Source organism: Patella vulgata, chromosome 2 (assembly GCF_932274485.2).
Source record: "Patella vulgata chromosome 2, xgPatVulg1.2, whole genome shotgun sequence".
Classification (NCBI taxonomy): domain Eukaryota; kingdom Metazoa; phylum Mollusca; class Gastropoda; family Patellidae; genus Patella; species Patella vulgata.
Window position 1 is genome coordinate 19,482,582 of NC_065880.2, and position 21,037 is coordinate 19,503,618.

Consider the following 21,037-nt stretch of genomic DNA (forward strand, 5'->3'; position numbering starts at 1 on the left):
CCTTTCAATATCACCGGAAATGACGTAATTTGGGCACAAATTGTATTTATAGCCTTCGAAACCAGTAATTTATTCAAATGAGTCATATTTGTTATTTGTTTAAAATTTTGATATTTGATTCAAATCAACTAATACAATGACCCCTAACGATCATATAGATATCACAAAATGGTTTCTAACTTGTTCAGTTGCGGAGAAATAAGCAATTTTCAACAGGTCACTTTTTAAGGTTTTTTGTCAATAAAAGTCTCAATTATTATTCGATTTTCATGAAATTTTCACTGTGTGATACATAATGCCATTTACGATTTCATACAAGTAATTTCAGATTTTCATTATCACCGGAAGTAACGTCATTTTGGCAAAAACTGTATTTTTAGCCTTCAAAACAGATATTTTATTCAAATGAATCAGATTTGTAATGTTTTTAAAATTATGATATTTGATTCCAATCAACAAATAGAATGAACTCCTTCGATCATACAGATACCTCAAAATGGTTTCTAACTTGTACGGTTGCAGAGAAATAGGCGATTTTCTACAAGTCATTTTTCAAGGTTTTTGGTCTATAAAGGTGGCAATTATTATAGGATTTACATAAAATTTTCACCATGTGATCATGCTATTTCTGATTTCATAAACCAATTTAACATTTTCATTATCACCGGAAGTAATGTAATTTTGACAGGATCACTGACATGTAGCAAATGAATTGATTGCTGGATTTGGTTGTTTCTGCGTCCATTTTATTTCATGTGTGCAATGCTTATGTGGAAACCTGTTTAACGGTTTCATTGGTACCGGAAGTGACATAAGTTCAAGGGTAACGTGGCACCGGTGAAACCCGTCATTACTGCTTCGCAGTTCTAGTTAGGGTTTCACACTGCGTAGCTTGTGTGAAACACTATTGTTTTTGTTAAAATTATTATTAGGGTTTCACACTGCGTAGCTTGTGTGAAACACTATTGTTTTTGTTAAAATTATTATTCTTATTATTATTATTCTTCTTTTGTTTTGAGTAGATCTCAGCAACTGATTGTCGGATCGTTACGATTTCTTCGGTTTTATCGGAAAAGTGGGTGTGACTTAGAGGATAAAGCTATTTTGAACGTTCTGCGACAATGCGAAATGTCCGAAATCACCGAAGCTATCGTTTTTAGAAATATTGCAGTAATTTTAACAATAATCATTGGATTTTAACTTTCGATGCATTTTGGCATAGCCGGAGACGGGGCACATAGCTACGTTGCTTTTGATTTTTGATTTTCGGCAAATCTTCGCAGATATTAGGCGCTAAATTTAGAAAATTTAAATTTTTACAAAAAACTTTTTTATTTATGAATATTTTTTAATCGTGTTTTACACAAATATAACGAGTCCTCTGACTTGGGCAAAAATGTGAAAATTTTTTGTCTCGGTAATTTTCCTTGGCCCCCATTGGCTAATTCAGTTTTTCAGTCCTAGATTAATTATTTATTGTTCGATTTGTATAAAACAAAGTTCATATGCCCCGTTGTCTCAATTGTCATTTTTTTTGTTACCAATAGTGTTATCTGTCGGCACCGGAAGTGGCGTAAATTGACAAAAAACTACAATTTTGACAGTTAGGTACCATTTTTCGAAAGCAAATATTATTTTTTTCAAATCTGGTATAACTGAAATTGTGCGCCCTTTAAAGGCGCACAAAATGTTGGGACCATTTTTTTTAATTTCGATTCCGTTTTCGGGCTATTTCGATTAAAAGGTGAAAAAAGGTGTAAAATTAAGCTATTTACAACCCATCCAGCGTTTTCATATTTTAAAATATTACTTCGTAACTTTCATAAACTCGTAGCAATAATCTATACGGAGAGAATGTATGTGAAAATTAATTTGTAATATGCGCAGTTGCCGAGAAATGGGCAATTTTGCATGAGTCACTTTTTACGCTAGTTTGCCTGTAAAAGAGTCAATTATTATTCGATTTTCATAAAAGTGACACCATTTGATGTGTAATGTCAATTTTAACTAGGTCAAACCAATTTAACATTTTCAATATTACCGGAAATGACGTAATTTGGGCAAAAATTGTATTTATAGCCTTCGAAACCAGTAATTTATTCAAATGAGTCATATTTGTTATTTGTTTAAAATTTTGATATTTGATTCAAATCAACTAATACAATGAACCCTTACGATCATATAGATATCACAAAATGGTTTCTAACTTGTTCAGTTGCGGAGAAATAGGCAATTTTCAACAGGTCACTTTTTAAGGTTTTTTTGTCAATAAAAGTGTCAATTATTATTCGATTTTCATGAAATTTTCACTGTGTGATACATAATGCCATTTACGATATCATACAAGTAATTTAAGATTTTCATTATCACCGGAAGTAACGTCATTTTGGCAAAAACTGTATTTTTAGCCTTCAAAACAGATATTTTATTCAAATGAATCAGATTTGTAATGTTTTTAAAATTATGATATTTGATTCCAATCAACAAATAGAATGAACTCATTCGATCATACAGATACCTCAAAATGGTTTCTAACTTGTACGGTTGCAGAGAAATAGGCGATTTTCTACAAGTCATTTTTCAAGGTTTTTGGTCTATAAAGGTGGCAATTATTATAGGATTTACATAAAATTTTCAACATGTGATGATGCTATTTCTGATTTCATAAACCAATTTAACATTTTCATTATCACCGGAAGTAATGTAATTTTGACAGGATCACTGACATGTAGCAAATGAATTGATTGCTGGATTTGGTTGTTTCTGCGTCCATTTTATTTCATGTGTGCAATGCTTATGTGGAAACCTGTTTAACGGTTTCATTGGTACCGGAAGTGACATAAGTTCAAGGGTAACGTGGCACTGGTGAAACCCGTCATTACTGCTTCGCAGTTCTAGTTCTTATTATTATTATTATTCTTCTTTTGTTTTGAGTAGATCTCAGCAACTGATTGTCGGATCGTTACGATTTCTTCAGTTTTACTGAAAAAGTGGGTGTGACTTAGAGGATAAAGCTATTTTGAACGTTCTGCGACAATGCGAAATGTCCGAAATCACCGAAGCTATCGTTTTTAGAAATATTGCAGTAATTTTAACAATAATCATTGGATTTTAACTTTCGATGCATTTTGGCATAGCCGGAGACGGGGCACATAGCTACGCTACTTTTGATTTTTGATTTTCGGCAAATCTTCGCAGATATTAGGCGCTAAATTTAGAAAATTAAAATTTTTACAAAAAACTTTTTTATTTATGAATATTTTTTAGTCGTGTTTTACACAAATATAACGAGTCCTCTGACTTGGGCAAAAATGTGAAAAATTTTTGTCTCGGTAATTTTCCTTGGCCCCAATTGGCTAATTCAGTTTTTCAGTCCTAGATTAATTATTTATTGTTCGATTTGTATAAAACAAAGTTCATATGCTCCGTTGTCTCAATTGTCATTTTTTTTGTTACCAATAGTGTTATCTGTCGGCACCGGAAGTGGCGTAAATTGACAAAAAACTACAATTTTGACAGTTAGGTACCATTTTTCGAAAGCAAATATTATTTTTTTCAAATCTGGTATAACTGAAATTGTGCGCCCTTTAAAGGCGCACAAAATGTTGGAACTAGTTTTTTTAATTTCGATTCCGTTTTCGGGCTATTTCGATTAAAAGGTGAAAAAAGGTGTAAAATTAAGCTATTTACAACCCATCCAGCGTTTTCATATTTTAAAATATTACTTCGTAACTTTCATAAACTCGTAGCAATAATCTATACGGAGAGAATGTATGTGAAAATTAATTTGTAATATGCGCAGTTACCGAGAAATGGGCAATTTTGCATGAGTCACTTTTTACGCTAGTTTGCCTGTAAAAGAGTCAATTATTATTCGATTTTCATAAAAGTGACACCATTTGATGTGTAATGTCAATTTTAACTAGGTCAAACCAATTTAACATTTTCAATATCACCGGAAATGACGTAATTTGGGCAAAAATTGTATTTATAGCCTTCGAAACCAGTAATTTATTCAAATGAGTCATATTTGTTATTTGTTTAAAATTTTGATATTTGATTCAAATGAACTAATACAATGAACCCTTACGATCATATAGATATCACAAAATGGTTTCTAACTTGTTCAGTTGCGGAGAAATAGGCAATTTTCAACAGGTCACTTTTTAAGGTTTTTTGTCAATAAAAGTGTCAATTATTATTCGATTTTCATGAAATTTTCATTGTGTGATACCTAATGCCATTTACGATTTCATACAAGTAATTTAAGATTTTCATTATCACCGGAAGTAACGTCATTTTGGCAAAAACTGTATTTTTAGCCTTCAAAACAGATATTTTATTCAAATGAATCAGATTTGTAATGTTTTTAAAATTATGATATTTGATTCCAATCAACAAATAGAATGAACTTATTCGATCATACAGATACCTCAAAATGGTTTCTAACTTGTACGGTTGCAGAGAAATAGGCGATTTTCTACAAGTCATTTTTCAAGGTTTTTGGTCTATAAAGGTGGCAACTATTATAGGATTTACATAAAATTTTCACCATGTGATGATGCTATTTCTGATTTCATAAACCAATTTAACATTTTCATTATCACCGGAAGTAATGTAATTTTGGTACCGGAAGTGACATAAGTTCAAGGGTAACGTGGCACCGGTGAAACCCGTCATTACTGCTTCGCAGTTCTAGTTCTTATTATTATTATTAGGGTTTCACACTGCGTAGCTTGTGTGAAACACTATTGTTTTTGTTAAAATTATTATTAGGGTTTCACACTGCGTAGCTTGTGTGAAACACTATTGTTTTTGTTAAAATTATTATTAGGGTTTCACACTGCGTAGCTTGTGTGAAACACTATTGTTTTTGTTAAAATTATTATTCTTATTATTATTATTCTTCTTTTGTTTTGAGTAGATCTCAGCAACTGATTGTCGGATCGTTACGATTTCTTCGGTTTTATCGGAAAAGTGGGTGTGACTTAGAGGATAAAGCTATTTTGAACGTTCTGCGACAATGCGAAATGTCCGAAATCACCGAAGCTATCGTTTTTAGAAATATTGCAGTAATTTTAACAATAATCATTGGATTTTAACTTTCGATGCATTTTGGCATAGCCGGAGACGGGGCACATAGCTACGCTACTTTTGATTTTTGATTTTCGGCAAATCTTCGCAGATATTAGGCGCTAAATTTAGAAAATTTAAATTTTTACAAAAAACTTTTTTATTTATGAATATTTTTTAATCGTGTTTTACACAAATATAACGAGTCCTCTGACTTGGGCAAAAATGTGAAAATTTTTTGTCTCGGTAATTTTCCTTGGCCCCCATTGGCTAATTCAGTTTTTCAGTCCTAGATTAATTATTTATTGTTCGATTTGTATAAAACAAAGTTCATATGCCCCGTTGTCTCAATTGTCATTTTTTTTGTTACCAATAGTGTTATCTGTCGGCACCGGAAGTGGCGTAAATTGACAAAAAACTACAATTTTGACAGTTAGGTACCATTTTTCGAAAGCAAATATTATTTTGTTCAAATCTGGTATAACTGAAATTGTGCGCCCTTTAAAGGCGCACAAAATGTTGGGACCATTTTTTTTAATTTCGATTCCGTTTTCGGGCTATTTCGATTAAAAGGTGAAAAAAGGTGTAAAATTAAGCTATTTACAACCCATTCAGCGTTTTCATATTTTAAAATATTACTTCGTAACTTTCATAAACTCGTAGCAATAATCTATACGGAGAGAATGTATGTGAAAATTAATTTGTAATATGCGCAGTTGCCGAGAAATGGGCAATTTTGCATGAGTCACTTTTTACGCTAGTTTGCCTGTAAAAGAGTCAATTATTATTCGATTTTCATAAAAGTGACACCATTTGATGTGTAATGTCAATTTTAACTAGGTCAAACCAATTTAACATTTTCAATATCACCGGAAATGACGTAATTTGGGCAAAAATTGTATTTATAGCCTTCGAAACCAGTAATTTATTCAAATGAGTCATATTTGTTATTTGTTTAAAATTTTGATATTTGATTCAAATCAACTAATACAATGAACCCTTACGATCATATAGATATCACAAAATGGTTTCTAACTTGTTCAGTTGCGGAGAAATAGGCAATTTTCAACAGGTCACTTTTTAAGGTTTTTTTGTCAAAAAAAGTGTCAATTATTATTCGATTTTCATGAAATTTTCACTGTGTGATACATAATGCCATTTACGATATCATACAAGTAATTTAAGATTTTCATTATCACCGGAAGTAACGTCATTTTGGCAAAAACTGTATTTTTAGCCTTCAAAACAGATATTTTATTCAAATGAATCAGATTTGTAATGTTTTTAAAATTATGATATTTGATTCCAATCAACAAATAGAATGAACTCATTCGATCATACAGATACCTCAAAATGGTTTCTAACTTGTACGGTTGCAGAGAAATAGGCGATTTTCTACAAGTCATTTTTCAAGGTTTTTGGTCTATAAAGGTGGCAATTATTATAGGATTTACATAAAATTTTCAACATGTGATGATGCTATTTCTGATTTCATAAACCAATTTAACATTTTCATTATCACCGGAAGTAATGTAATTTTGACAGGATCACTGACATGTAGCAAATGAATTGATTGCTGGATTTGGTTGTTTCTGCGTCCATTTTATTTCATGTGTGCAATGCTTATGTGGAAACCTGTTTAACGGTTTCATTGGTACCGGAAGTGACATAAGTTCAAGGGTAACGTGGCACCGGTGAAACCCGTCATTACTGCTTCGCAGTTCTAGTTCTTATTATTATTATTATTCTTCTTTTGTTTTGAGTAGATCTCAGCAACTACGTGTCGCATCGTTACGATTTCTTCGGTTTTACTGGGAAAGTGGGTGTGACTTAGAGGATAAAGCTATTTTGAACGTTCTGCGACAATGCGAAATGTCCGAAATCACCGAAGTTATCGTTTTTACAAATATTGCGGTAATTTTAACAATAATCATGGGATTTTAACTTTCGATACATTTTGGCATAGCTGGAGACAGGGCACATAGCTGCGCTACTTTTGATTTTTGATTTTCGGCAAATCTTCGCAGATATTAGGCGCTAAATTTAGAAAATTTAAATTTTTACAAAAAACTTTTTTATTTATGAATATTTTTTAGTCGTGTTTTACACAAATATAACGAGCCCTCTGACTTGGGCAAAAATGTGAAAATTTTTTGTCTCGGTAATTTTCCTTGGCCCCCATTGGCTAATTCAGTTTTTCAGTCCTAGATTAATTATTTATTGTTCGATTTGTATAAAACAAAGTTCATATGCTCCGTTGTCTCAATTGTCATTTTTTTTGTTACCAATAGTGTTATCTGTCGGCACCGGAAGTGGCGTAAATTGACAAAAAACTACAATTTTGACAGTTAGGTACCATTTTTCGAAAGCAAATATTATTGTTTTCAAATCTGGTATAACTGAAATTGTGCGCCCTTTAAAGGCGCACAAAATGTTGGGACCAGTTTTTTTAATTTCGATTCCGTTTTCGGGCTATTTCGATTAAAAGGTGAAAAAAGGTGTAAAATTAAGCTATTTACAACCCATCCAGCGTTTTCATATTTTAAAATATTACTTCGTAACTTTCATAAACTCGTAGCAATAATCTATACGGAGAGAATGTATGTGAAAATTAATTTGTAATATGCGCAGTTGCCGAGAAATGGGCAATTTTGCATGAGTCACTTTTTACGCTAGTTTGCCTGTAAAAGAGTCAATTATTATTCGATTTTCATAAAAGTGACACCATTTGATGTGTAATGTCAATTTTAACTAGGTCAAACCAAATTAACCCTTTCAATATCACCGGAAATGACGTAATTTGGGCAAAAATTGTATTTATAGCCTTCGAAACCAGTAATTTATTCAAATGAGTCATATTTGTTATTTGTTTAAAATTTTGATATTTGATTCAAATCAACTAATACAATGACCCCTTACGATCATATAGATATCACAAAATGGTTTCTAACTTGTTCAGTTGCGGAGAAATAAGCAATTTTCAACAGGTCACTTTTTAAGGTTTTTTGTCAATAAAAGTCTCAATTATTATTCGATTTTCATGAAATTTTCACTGTGTGATACATAATGCCATTTACGATTTCATACAAGTAATTTCAGATTTTCATTATCACCGGAAGTAACGTCATTTTGGCAAAAACTGTATTTTTAGCCTTCAAAACAGATATTTTATTCAAATGAATCAGATTTGTAATGTTTTTAAAATTATGATATTTGATTCCAATCAACAAATAGAATGAACTCCTTCGATCATACAGATACCTCAAAATGGTTTCTAACTTGTACGGTTGCAGAGAAATAGGCGATTTTCTACAAGTCATTTTTCAAGGTTTTTGGTCTATAAAGGTGGCAATTATTATAGGATTTACATAAAATTTTCACCATGTGATCATGCTATTTCTGATTTCATAAACCAATTTAACATTTTCATTATCACCGGAAGTAATGTAATTTTGACAGGATCACTGACATGTAGCAAATGAATTGATTGCTGGATTTGGTTGTTTCTGCGTCCATTTTATTTCATGTGTGCAATGCTTATGTGGAAACCTGTTTAACGGTTTCATTGGTACCGGAAGTGACATAAGTTCAAGGGTAACGTGGCACCGGTGAAACCCGTCATTACTGCTTCGCAGTTCTAGTTCTTATTATTATTATTATTCTTCTTTTGTTTTGAGTAGATCTCAGCAACTGATTGTCGGATCGTTACGATTTCTTCAGTTTTACTGAAGAAGTGGGTGTGACTTAGAGGATAAAGCTATTTTGAACGTTCTGCGACAATGCGAAATGTCCGAAATCACCGAAGCTATCGTTTTTAGAAATATTGCAGTAATTTTAACAATAATCATTGGATTTTAACTTTCGATGCATTTTGGCATAGCCGGAGACGGGGCACATAGCTACGCTACTTTTGATTTTTGATTTTCGGCAAATCTTCGCAGATATTAGGCGCTAAATTTAGAAAATTTAAATTTTTACAAAAAACTTTTTTATTTATGAATATTTTTTAGTCGTGTTTTACACAAATATAACGAGTCCTCTGACTTGGGCAAAAATGTGAAAAATTTTTGTCTCGGTAATTTTCCTTGGCCCCAATTGGCTAATTCAGTTTTTCAGTCCTAGATTAATTATTTATTGTTCGATTTGTATAAAACAAAGTTCATATGCTCCGTTGTCTCAATTGTCATTTTTTTTGTTACCAATAGTGTTATCTGTCGGCACCGGAAGTGGCGTAAATTGACAAAAAACTACAATTTTGACAGTTAGGTACCATTTTTCGAAAGCAAATATTATTTTTTTCAAATCTGGTATAACTGAAATTGTGCGCCCTTTAAAGGCGCACAAAATGTTGGAACCAGTTTTTTTAATTTCGATTCCGTTTTCGGGCTATTTCGATTAAAAGGTGAAAAAAGGTGTAAAATTAAGCTATTTACAACCCATCCAGCGTTTTCATATTTTAAAATATTACTTCGTAACTTTCATAAACTCGTAGCAATAATCTATACGGAGAGAATGTATGTGAAAATTAATTTGTAATATGCGCAGTTGCCGAGAAATGGGCAATTTTGCATGAGTCACTTTTTACGCTAGTTTGCCTGTAAAAGAGTCAATTATTATTCGATTTTCATAAAAGTGACACCATTTGATGTGTAATGTCAATTTTAACTAGGTCAAACCAATTTAACATTTTCAATATCACCGGAAATGACGTAATTTGGGCAAAAATTGTATTTATAGCCTTCGAAACCAGTAATTTATTCAAATGAGTCATATTTGTTATTTGTTTAAAATTTTGATATTTGATTCAAATGAACTAATACAATGAACCCTTACGATCATATAGATATCACAAAATGGTTTCTAACTTGTTCAGTTGCGGAGAAATAGGCAATTTTCAACAGGTCACTCTTTAAGGTTTTTTGTCAATAAAAGTGTCAATTATTATTCGATTTTCATGAAATTTTCATTGTGTGATACCTAATGCCATTTACGATTTCATACAAGTAATTTAAGATTTTCATTATCACCGGAAGTAACGTCATTTTGGCAAAAACTGTATTTTTAGCCTTCAAAACAGATATTTTATTCAAATGAATCAGATTTGTAATGTTTTTAAAATTATGATATTTGATTCCAATCAACAAATAGAATGAACTCATTCGATCATACAGATACCTCAAAATGGTTTCTAACTTGTACGGTTGCAGAGAAATAGGCGATTTTCTACAAGTCATTTTTCAAGGTTTTTGGTCTATAAAGGTGGCAACTATTATAGGATTTACATAAAATTTTCACCATGTGATGATGCTATTTCTGATTTCATAAACCAATTTAACATTTTCATTATCACCGGAAGTAATGTAATTTTGGTACCGGAAGTGACATAAGTTCAAGGGTAACGTGGCACCGGTGAAACCCGTCATTACTGCTTCGCAGTTCTAGTTCTTATTATTATTATTCTTCTTTTGTTTTGAGTAGATCTCAGCAACTGATTGTCGGATCGTTACGATTTCTTCGGTTTTATCGGAAAAGTGGGTGTGACTTAGAGGATAAAGCTATTTTGAACGTTCTGCGACAATGCGAAATGTCCGAAATCACCGAAGCTATCGTTTTTAGAAATATTGCAGTAATTTTAACAATAATCATTGGATTTTAACTTTCGATGCATTTTGGCATAGCCGGAGACGGGGCACATAGCTACGCTACTTTTGATTTTTGATTTTCGGCAAATCTTCGCAGATATTAGGCGCTAAATTTAGAAAATTTAAATTTTTACAAAAAACTTTTTTATTTATGAATATTTTTTAATCGTGTTTTACACAAATATAACGAGTCCTCTGACTTGGGCAAAAATGTGAAAAATTTTTGTCTCGGTAATTTTCCTTGGCCCCCATTGGCTAATTCAGTTTTTCAGTCCTAGATTAATTATTTATTGTTCGATTTGTATAAAACAAAGTTCATATGCCCCGTTGTCTCAATTGTCATTTTTTTTGTTACCAATAGTGTTATCTGTCGGCACCGGAAGTGGCGTAAATTGACAAAAAACTACAATTTTGACAGTTAGGTACCATTTTTCGAAAGCAAATATTATTTTTTTCAAATCTGGTATAACTGAAATTGTGCGCCCTTTAAAGGCGCACAAAATGTTGGGACCATTTTTTTTAATTTCGATTCCGTTTTTGGGCTATTTCGATTAAAAGGTGAAAAAAGGTGTAAAATTAAGCTATTTACAACCCATCCAGCGTTTTCATATTTTAAAATATTACTTCGTAACTTTCATAAACTCGTAGCAATAATCTATACGGAGAGAATGTATGTGAAAATTAATTTGTAATATGCGCAGTTGCCGAGAAATGGGCAATTTTGCATGAGTCACTTTTTACGCTAGTTTGCCTGTAAAAGAGTCAATTATTATTCGATTTTCATAAAAGTGACACCATTTGATGTGTAATGTCAATTTTAACTAGGTCAAACCAATTTAACATTTTCAATATCACCGGAAATGACGTAATTTGGGCAAAAATTGTATTTATAGCCTTCGAAACCAGTAATTTATTCAAATGAGTCATATTTGTTATTTGTTTAAAATTTTGATATTTGATTCAAATCAACTAATACAATGAACCCTTACGATCATATAGATATCACAAAATGGTTTCTAACTTGTTCAGTTGCGGAGAAATAGGCAATTTTCAACAGGTCACTTTTTAAGGTTTTTTTGTCAATAAAAGTGTCAATTATTATTCGATTTTCATGAAATTTTCACTGTGTGATACATAATGCCATTTACGATATCATACAAGTAATTTAAGATTTTCATTATCACCGGAAGTAACGTCATTTTGGCAAAAACTGTATTTTTAGCCTTCAAAACAGATATTTTATTCAAATGAATCAGATTTGTAATGTTTTTAAAATTATGATATTTGATTCCAATCAACAAATAGAATGAACTCATTCGATCATACAGATACCTCAAAATGGTTTCTAACTTGTACGGTTGCAGAGAAACAGGCGATTTTCTACAAGTCATTTTTCAAGGTTTTTGGTCTATAAAGGTGGCAATTATTATAGGATTTACATAAAATTTTCACCATGTGATGATGCTATTTCTGATTTCATAAACCAATTTAACATTTTCATTATCACCGGAAGTAATGTAATTTTGACAGGATCACTGACATGTAGCAAATGAATTGATTGCTGGATTTGGTTGTTTCTGCGTCCATTTTATTTCATGTGTGCAATGCTTATGTGGAAACCTGTTTAACGGTTTCATTGGTACCGGAAGTGACATAAGTTCAAGGGTAACGTGGCACCGGTGAAACCCGTCATTACTGCTTCGCAGTTCTAGTTCTTCTTTTGTTTTGAGTAGATCTCAGCAACTGATTGTCGGATCGTTACGATTTCTTCGGTTTTATCTGAAAAGTGGGTGTGACTTAGAGGATAAAGCTATTTTGAACGTTCTGCGACAATGCGAAATGTCCGAAATCACCGAAGCTATCGTTTTTAGAAATATTGCAGTAATTTTAACAATAATCATTGGATTTTAACTTTCGATGCATTTTGGCATAGCCGGAGACGGGGCACATAGCTACGCTACTTTTGATTTTTGATTTTCGGCAAATCTTCGCAGATATTAGGCGCTAAATTTAGAAAATTTAAATTTTTACAAAAAACTTTTTTATTTATGAATATTTTTTAGTCGTGTTTTTCACAAATATAACGAGTCCTCTGACTTGGGCAAAAATGTGAAATATTTTTGTCTTGGTAATTTTCCTTGGCCCCCATTGGCTAATTCAGTTTTTCAGTCCTAGATTAATTATTTATTGTTCGATTTGTATAAAACAAAGTTCATATGCTCCGTTGTCTCAATTGTCATTTTTTTTGTTACCAATAGTGTTATCTGTCGGCACCGGAAGTGGCGTAAATTGACAAAAAACTACAATTTTGACTGTTAGGTACCATTTTTCGAAAGCAAATATTATTTTTTTCAAATCTGGTATAACTGAAATTGTGCGCCCTTTAAAGGCGCACAAAATGTTGGGACCAGTTTTTTTAATTTCGATTCCGTTTTCGGGCTATTTCGATTAAAAGGTGAAAAAAGGTGTAAAATTAAGCTATTTACAACCCATCCAGCGTTTTCATATTTTAAAATATTACGTCGTAACTTTCATAAACTCGTAGCAATAATCTATACGGAGAGAATGTATGTGAAAATTAATTTGTAATATGCGCAGTTGCCGAGAAATGGGCAATTTTGCATGAGTCACTTTTTACGCTAGTTTGCCTGTAAAAGAGTCAATTATTATTCGATTTTCATAAAAGTGACACCATTTGATGTGTAATGTCAATTTTAACTAGGTCAAACCAATTTAACATTTTCAATATCACCGGAAATGACGTAATTTGGGCAAAAATTGTATTTATAGCCTTCGAAACCAGTAATTTATTCAAATGAGTCATATTTGTTATTTGTTTAAAATTTTGATATTTGATTCAAATCAACTAATACAATGAACCCTTACGATCATATAGATATCACAAAATGGTTTCTAACTTGTTCAGTTGCGGAGAAATAGGCAATTTTCAACAGGTCACTTTTTAAGGTTTTTTGTCAATAAAAGTGTCAATTATTATTCGATTTTCATGAAATTTTCACTGTGTGATACATAATGCCATTTACGATTTCATACAAGTAATTTAAGATTTTCATTATCACCGGAAGTAACGTCATTTTGGCAAAAACTGTATTTTTAGCCTTCAAAACAGATATTTTATTCAAATGAATCAGATTTGTAATGTTTTTAAAATTAAGATATTTGATTCCAATCAACAAATAGAATGAACTCATTCGATCATACAGATACCTCAAAATGGTTTCTAACTTGTACGGTTGCAGAGAAATAGGCGATTTTCTACAAGTCATTTTTCAAGGTTTTTGGTCTATAAAGGTGGCAATTATTATAGGATTTACATAAAATTTTCACCATGTGATGATGCTATTTCTGATTTCATAAACCAATTTAACATTTTCATTATCACCGGAAGTAATGTAATTTTGACAGGATCACTGACATGTAGCAAATGAATTGATTGCTGGATTTGGTTGTTTCTGCGTCCATTTTATTTTATGTGTGCAATGCTTATGTGGAAACCTGTTTAACGGTTTCATTGGTACCGGAAGTGACATAAGTTCTAGGGTAACGTGGCACCGGTGAAACCCGTCATTACTGCTTCGCAGTTCTAGTTTAGTTTTTAATGACGTTTGATAATTTCATATTAATTTAAATTTGTGCCAGATATATCTGTTTTTTGCCTGAGATAATTTTTAAATCGGTAGTTATGATAGCTGAGACGGTGCATAAATTAAGAAATAATGATCCCCGCACAATTTCCGCATCTCATGTTTTTCAACTGTGGCTGATTCCAGCGATTATCCTAGCCAAGCATGATAATTAATAAAAATTGTTGTGTGCATCTTCCAAGTGTACAAGACAGCGAGGGATTAGATTTGATTATCATTTGACAAATATTAAAAAACTAACACATATTATTACAGTAACATGGTAAAGAGTTTAATACATGGTTATCTCATTTCATTACTTGGAGGTTTTGGCGAGGATGTAAAACTCGAGGTTGTACCTTAAAGTTGCAATTGCAAATTTTCAAGTTATATTTTTAAAATGTATTAAAATAAAGCCTTAAAATAGATGGTATCCATAAACAGTCCTACCTTGTTAAAGAATAATCCTACTAATCCTATAATTCGCAATTGCCAGCTGAGAAATTGGCAAAAATATCATTTTTAACTTCAAATTCCAACGTTGGAAAATGGCTGCCCCATGTTGTCAATAGCAAAACAGGGGAGGTAATTGTGTTGTTATTTCCTGTGTCATGGATTTTTAAGGGTGGGAAATAATGCCCATGATCGTTAGTGATTTCATAACCTATTGAGCAAAGGACATAGAAATAATTATGTTTTGACTTTCTTAGAAAATTTGAAATTCTCGCTTTAAGCTTTACGTAAAATAAACCTTTAAAGTTGTAATTCAATTGATCTCGGGCAAAATTATCCCTCATAGCACATTGTTATGGCCGTATTCATTTGCCCGATTGAAGTAGAAAAACGGGGCACTTGACCCCATTTCATTCATTCGATCATTTCATTATTAGTGATGGAATACTGCGCGTGAGCCGCTTATATAGTGTGTCTGTGAATTAAAGACATTTTTTGGGACCAACATTTTCCTCCACAGTTCTTTTCAAGAGTTAACTTTCTTATCTAACGTATCGTTGTCTAAATACACAGCCACGAACTGCTAGGGTAGCTATTTTAAAAATATTAATCACATATTATCTCATCAGCAGGGCCCGTCTTTTCCTGCACACTTGGAAGTGAACTATAGTGGCGGCAGACTGGCGCGCTGGCCATCATAGTAGCGTTCTGCAAGGCCCGGACTAGGCCCGATTACCCCAGATAGGCCTACCCTGACGGCGACGAGGGCCTTAAACAGAACGTGGACGAGCCGGGACCCCACGGCGCGGGGATTCTAATTCTACCCACAACACTATATTACCCACATTCAGAAAAGTCACCGATTTTCTTCTACTTTACCATCAAGTAACAGTGTATTTTTGTTCATTAAACATGCATTATGCAAGAGCTAAAAGCTCCCCATTGCAAGTCCTTCTTTAGGTTATCTAAATTATTAATTAAACATTAGTTAACGTTTCAAGACCATATCAACTCACGATTATCGAAAAGAAATGAGATCATTGGCGGATAAACACCTGTTTTAAGTTTCATCAAAATGTGACCTCTGGAGTGTTAACATCCTCAATATTACATACTTTAAGACTATTTGCATACAGGGAGTGGCCATTTTCTCCTACAGTTTCGGTCCGATTTTCACGGTGGAAAATGAATAGATAATGAAAAATGAATAATATATTGAAAATTCCAAATTTACTTTATTCTGAGTTATGAATGTTTGAAGCCTTGACAAGAATGACAAAGTTTCGATTGTCATGCTAAATATAATAAATGTCTCGATTTACCATTTTGACGTTAATGGAATAAATGGAGCGGGTGGTCTAATCCACTTAATACCCAAGCCACCCGAGTTGATTATTATGGGTTTGTCGTGTGAATAAATGTCTAAATAATAATTTAATAACACATGAAGCCAGAAAACTGTCCGACAGTGTAGGCAGATTTATCCTTACATGACGTATCTTTAAAACTGGTGTGAAATTGCTATTTCGGCCAGTGAACACAGGAACTAGAAAGTACTCCACCTTTTTTACGTGGGTTTGCAACCAAAATGACACCCCGTACCCACCTGAATTCCAGATTGCGTGCATTACCAATCTGTCATAGCCTACTACCTGCAAATAACCGGACACAAGATCCCTTGGCAGTTGGAATTCGATATAAGAGTAGGCGATAGTGCCGCTGCCCGGGCAAAATTTCCCTTATAGCGCACTGTATATTGCGTATGCCCGTCTTCATTAGCCCAGCATAGGAGCAGAACAGTAGGACGTTAAACCCCATTTCATTTCATTTCATTTCTATGACCTTATAAATGAAATGAAATGAAATGAAATGGGGTTTAACGTCCTACTGTTCTGCTCCTATGCTGGGCTGATGAAGACGGGCATACGCCATACAGTGTGCTATGAGGGAAATTTTGCCCGGGCAGCGGCACTATCGCCTACTCTTATATCGAATTCCAACTGCCAAGGGATCTTTGTCAGGCCCTCCGTCCTGCATCACTGACAAGGGGGAACCATTCGAAAAATCTGGATGAACTACAGTTTATGAATCTCAAGTCAATCGTCGGATATTTACTTTTGTCCCTATAGAACGTCCACAATCAATTGTTGATGGACGGATGGAGGGACGCACGGATCGATGGACAGGGGTGACGACAGTATATGACAATGGGGGGGGGGGGTATAACAACTGATAAAACAAATAATAACTAGATCTGCATAGCAGATATCAAAGCTTTCATATTGACTGCAAAAGGGGATATTAGAATCTATTGAAACAATAAGTATAAATGTCATGAGTTATCTGAAAAATTACATTTACCTTATGAACAAGATGGGAAAAATATAAAACAAAAATTGTCGTGTTGTGGCTACCCCCGAAGCATACAGTATATTATATACAGAGTATGTTAACTCTTGAATAGACCGTTTAGTATTTACGCGTACGCAGGAAGTAGTTTTGCTTCAATGTAAACAGGCCCGTTCCTTGCATTTAGTTTTAGAGTGAGGTGTGATTTTCAAAGGATTCAATCGGAAATCGCTGAAAATCAGTAAGCTTCTTCGTCTCATGACCCTGAACACTGTGTATAAATCTAAAGTCAATCAAACATTAACTTTAGCCTGTAGAGCATCCACAGCAATTTTCAAAGTGGTCAAGGGTCATAACTCTTGTGACCTTAAACACTGTGTATCAACACAGACCAAAGATTCCAGAAATGACGTCAAAAGTAACGTACGACGTCACCGTGACGTCAGAATACAAAATGGCGAAACTATGACGTCACTGTGATGTCAAAATTCAAAATCGCGGAGACATGCTGTAAATATAGCAACAACAACAAGCAAATAGACAAGGGGAACATTCTGGACACCATAAAATATTCATTCGGATCATCAATAAAATCATCAAAATATTCTTCAGTTCTGATTTGTTCTGCCACGTACCAAATTCATCTTCTAAATCAATGCTGATTTGTTTGCTTTCAGACAATCCTCCCCGTGGCATCCTCCACAAGCTTCAACACATTTAAACCATTCTGTGTACAAGAACATGACGAGCATTGGTTTTTCAAAGATTTACATTTACACCGGATGAAATTCAAAACGTTGTCTGGTGCTGATGGAAGAACAGTCGCGATGGGAACGTGTCTGTTCTCTATCACTTGCCAACCCCAATTCACAGGATCGACGCCATCGTCTACGTCTAGTTCAATCCAAATTCTAACCTGGCAATGAACGCGGTGAGATGCTGCTCGGCCGCGGCAGCTGTTGGAGGAAGTCTATTGATTTGAATGGAATTTTTTTTAGCGATCATAGCTTTGTACCTTAGGTACCTGACTTTAGTTGTGACCATACATTGCACAGAATAACCTTTCTCCAGCTTCAGATACTTCGGACTGGGACCTTCCAGGTGAAGCTATTGTCTTGCTAGCTTCCCGAAAGATGTCACTGTTCGTATGTTTAAGAAGTCCCAATTTACCGAATCCGAAACAACCAGAAGTGGTATCACACCCAGACCAGGCGTGAATGAACAATAAATTGTCTAATACAGTTTTATCCATTGCGCTGCAGACTGTTTTTATGTCATAGGTGTTGCGCTTTTTGTCCAAGTGGCGAAGATGAATTGTCGCCATTTCGCGTGGTGCAGTAATAAGACCAAAATATCCGTGTCATTGGCAACTAGCGTAACAGGTTGACCATTTCTAGCATAGTCAATACACGTCTTAGTAATAGTGACATCTGCATCACCATTGCACCATTTTGTCGAGACTCCATGGGATTCAGGATCGCATGACTACCTGATTGATTAGACGGATTTTGTTTTCACAAAATATTAATTAAGATAAAGTCCAAATTTTAGTAATTTGAATGGGTAAAATATTGATTTTAGTGCTTAGGCAATCAAAATTGAAGTAGTCCTATCTACTAAAATTTGGATTTCATCTTTAGTTAAAGGGACAATAACACTCTTGCTGGCTTGACAGCTCCTGAAAATAAAAAAAATAGCCTTATTCTAAGTATACTAGATGTGTTAGTGTCCCATCTGTTGTGTAAATTATCCATTAAATCCTATTTTACTTGTCCAAAGGGTTCAAAAATATTTTTAAATCCAAGTCACATTTGAAAAGCTTTACGTCAGGCTTTTCAAATCATTGAGTTGAATTTTTCCATTTTTTTTAAATTAGGTGTGTTAAGATGAAATTTGTATCATCAATTAATTGGAATATTGTAAAATAGTACAATTTGTTGACCAGAATAAAGACTGGGACATATTATTCAGTTACATGTACAACAAGAGTGGTATTGAGCCTTTAAGTTAGTTAAGATTTCGAGAATCAGGGTTCTGCGCGCTAAATTTAGGGAGGTGGGACCTTGCAAATTTGTAAATGATGTGATTCTATAGTAAAGGGGTATTTTAAAAACTTTCTGAAATGATAGGCCCTACATTAATGAAACCAAACAGTCGAAGATTCTGAAAATAAAAAAATAGCCTTATTCTAAGTACTAGATGTGTTAGTGTCCCATCTGTTGTGTAAATTATCCATTAAATCCTATTTTACTTGTCCAAAGGGTTCAAAAATATTTTTAAATCCAAGTCACATTTGAAAAGCTTTACGTCAGGCTTTTCAAATCATTTAGTTGAATTTTTCCATTTTTTTAAATTAGGTGTGTTAAGATGAAATTTGTATCATCAATTAATTGGAATATTGTAAAATAGTACAATTTGTTGACCAGAATAAAGATTGGGACATATTATTCAGTTACATGTACAACAAGAGTGGTATTGAGCCTTTAAGTTTGTTAAGTTTTCGAGAATCAGGGTTCTGCGCGCTAAATTTAGGGAGGTGGGACCTTGCAAATTTGTAAATGATGTGATTCTATAGTAAAGGGGTATTTTAAAAACTTTCTGAAATGATAGGCCCTACATTAATGAAACCAAACAGTCGAATAGCTCAGCGACTATCGAGCGACTTCACTCCCTCCAGTAATTTGTAGGCTAGGCACTTGACTAGTACTGATGGTGATCTTGGTAGATAACTGCCATCATGCTGTAATAGGCCTAGAACTCATACCTACATTGACGCAACTTACCACGTAACGATTACGATACGGATACGTGATACGGATGGCAAAAATTCCCCTTGCCAAAAGTCTCTAAATTATTTCTAGATAGCCTATATATAGGCCTATAATTAGACACGGGAGCGAAAGGAGAAAACCACAAATTTATAGGATTGAGGTTACAGTTCAATTTTATCTGAAAATTGTTAAATATATCCTCTCGCGGATGAAAAATCTGTGGACGACTTATCTTAGTGACGTCACTTGTTCAAGGCTGTTCTAACTAGATAAGCCTGATCATATCATCAATATTGTTGACTTCTACGGGGTGCAGATTTTAGTAGACCACGGGATGATTATAACTGTGTGAGAAATTAGCGACATGATGTTTCAAGGACTACCAAATATTCGACGAATCCCACAATGGATTCATAATGTGGTCAACTGCATTGCTGTCGTGTCCGCCATGTGTACGAGCTTACCTCTGGGTTATGTTTACAAGTATAATAAAAGTAGCTGTTTGCTGTTTTCAGATATGTTTGTAACAGTGAAAGGTAACCAGAATGTGATTATAAACTATGATAGAACAGTGTGGGGACAAACTGATACTTGTTATTATACTACGTTTACACCTCTAGTCACAGCAATTCACTGTTTTATTTGGACATGGTTTTTTATCCACTTGAAGCAAACGATTAAAGAAGGCGGGTAAGTCCACGGGTCTAAATTATATAGAAGAACAAGATATAACGGGAAGTAAAGCTAAGTGTTGTTGAAATTTTTCAGCATAAATAAGATGATCATTACGCTGCTATTTAAAACAGAGTGTAGCCTGGCCTGGTCGAGAAAAGCAAAATAAAATTCATCAGAACTCTGCACCTTTCGCGCGCACCGTTTTGCCCCCAAGAAAAGCACTCGGTAAACCACGGAGAAAACCGGGGAGAATTCCGTTACCCGATTGAACGTTCCGGATTTAATTATCTCAGTTCCAAAAATAGTGTCAGTCGAGTGAAAGGGGAACTTTTGGAGTACAACGCATGTGCCGACTGCATTAAATATATCTCAACCAATCTTGACAACTAAAACATAGTTGTTACTTAAAATACGTCACGATTCTACTCAC

General features: G+C 33.8%; 1 long non-coding RNA gene across 3 annotated transcripts in view; it reads left to right on the forward strand.

The window, feature by feature from the left end:
- The window catches only part of LOC126809588 (uncharacterized), a 120,279-nt gene that overhangs the window by 89,024 nt on the left and 10,218 nt on the right, over positions 1-21,037 (forward strand). For 2 of the 3 annotated variants that reach the window (XR_007674922.2, XR_007674921.2), the window contains exon 2: positions 20,448-20,622. This is a non-coding gene — a long non-coding RNA (uncharacterized LOC126809588). Of the gene's footprint in view, positions 1-20,178; positions 20,623-21,037 lie in introns of those variants that run through there. The other variant, XR_007674920.2, reaches the window with a different exon arrangement.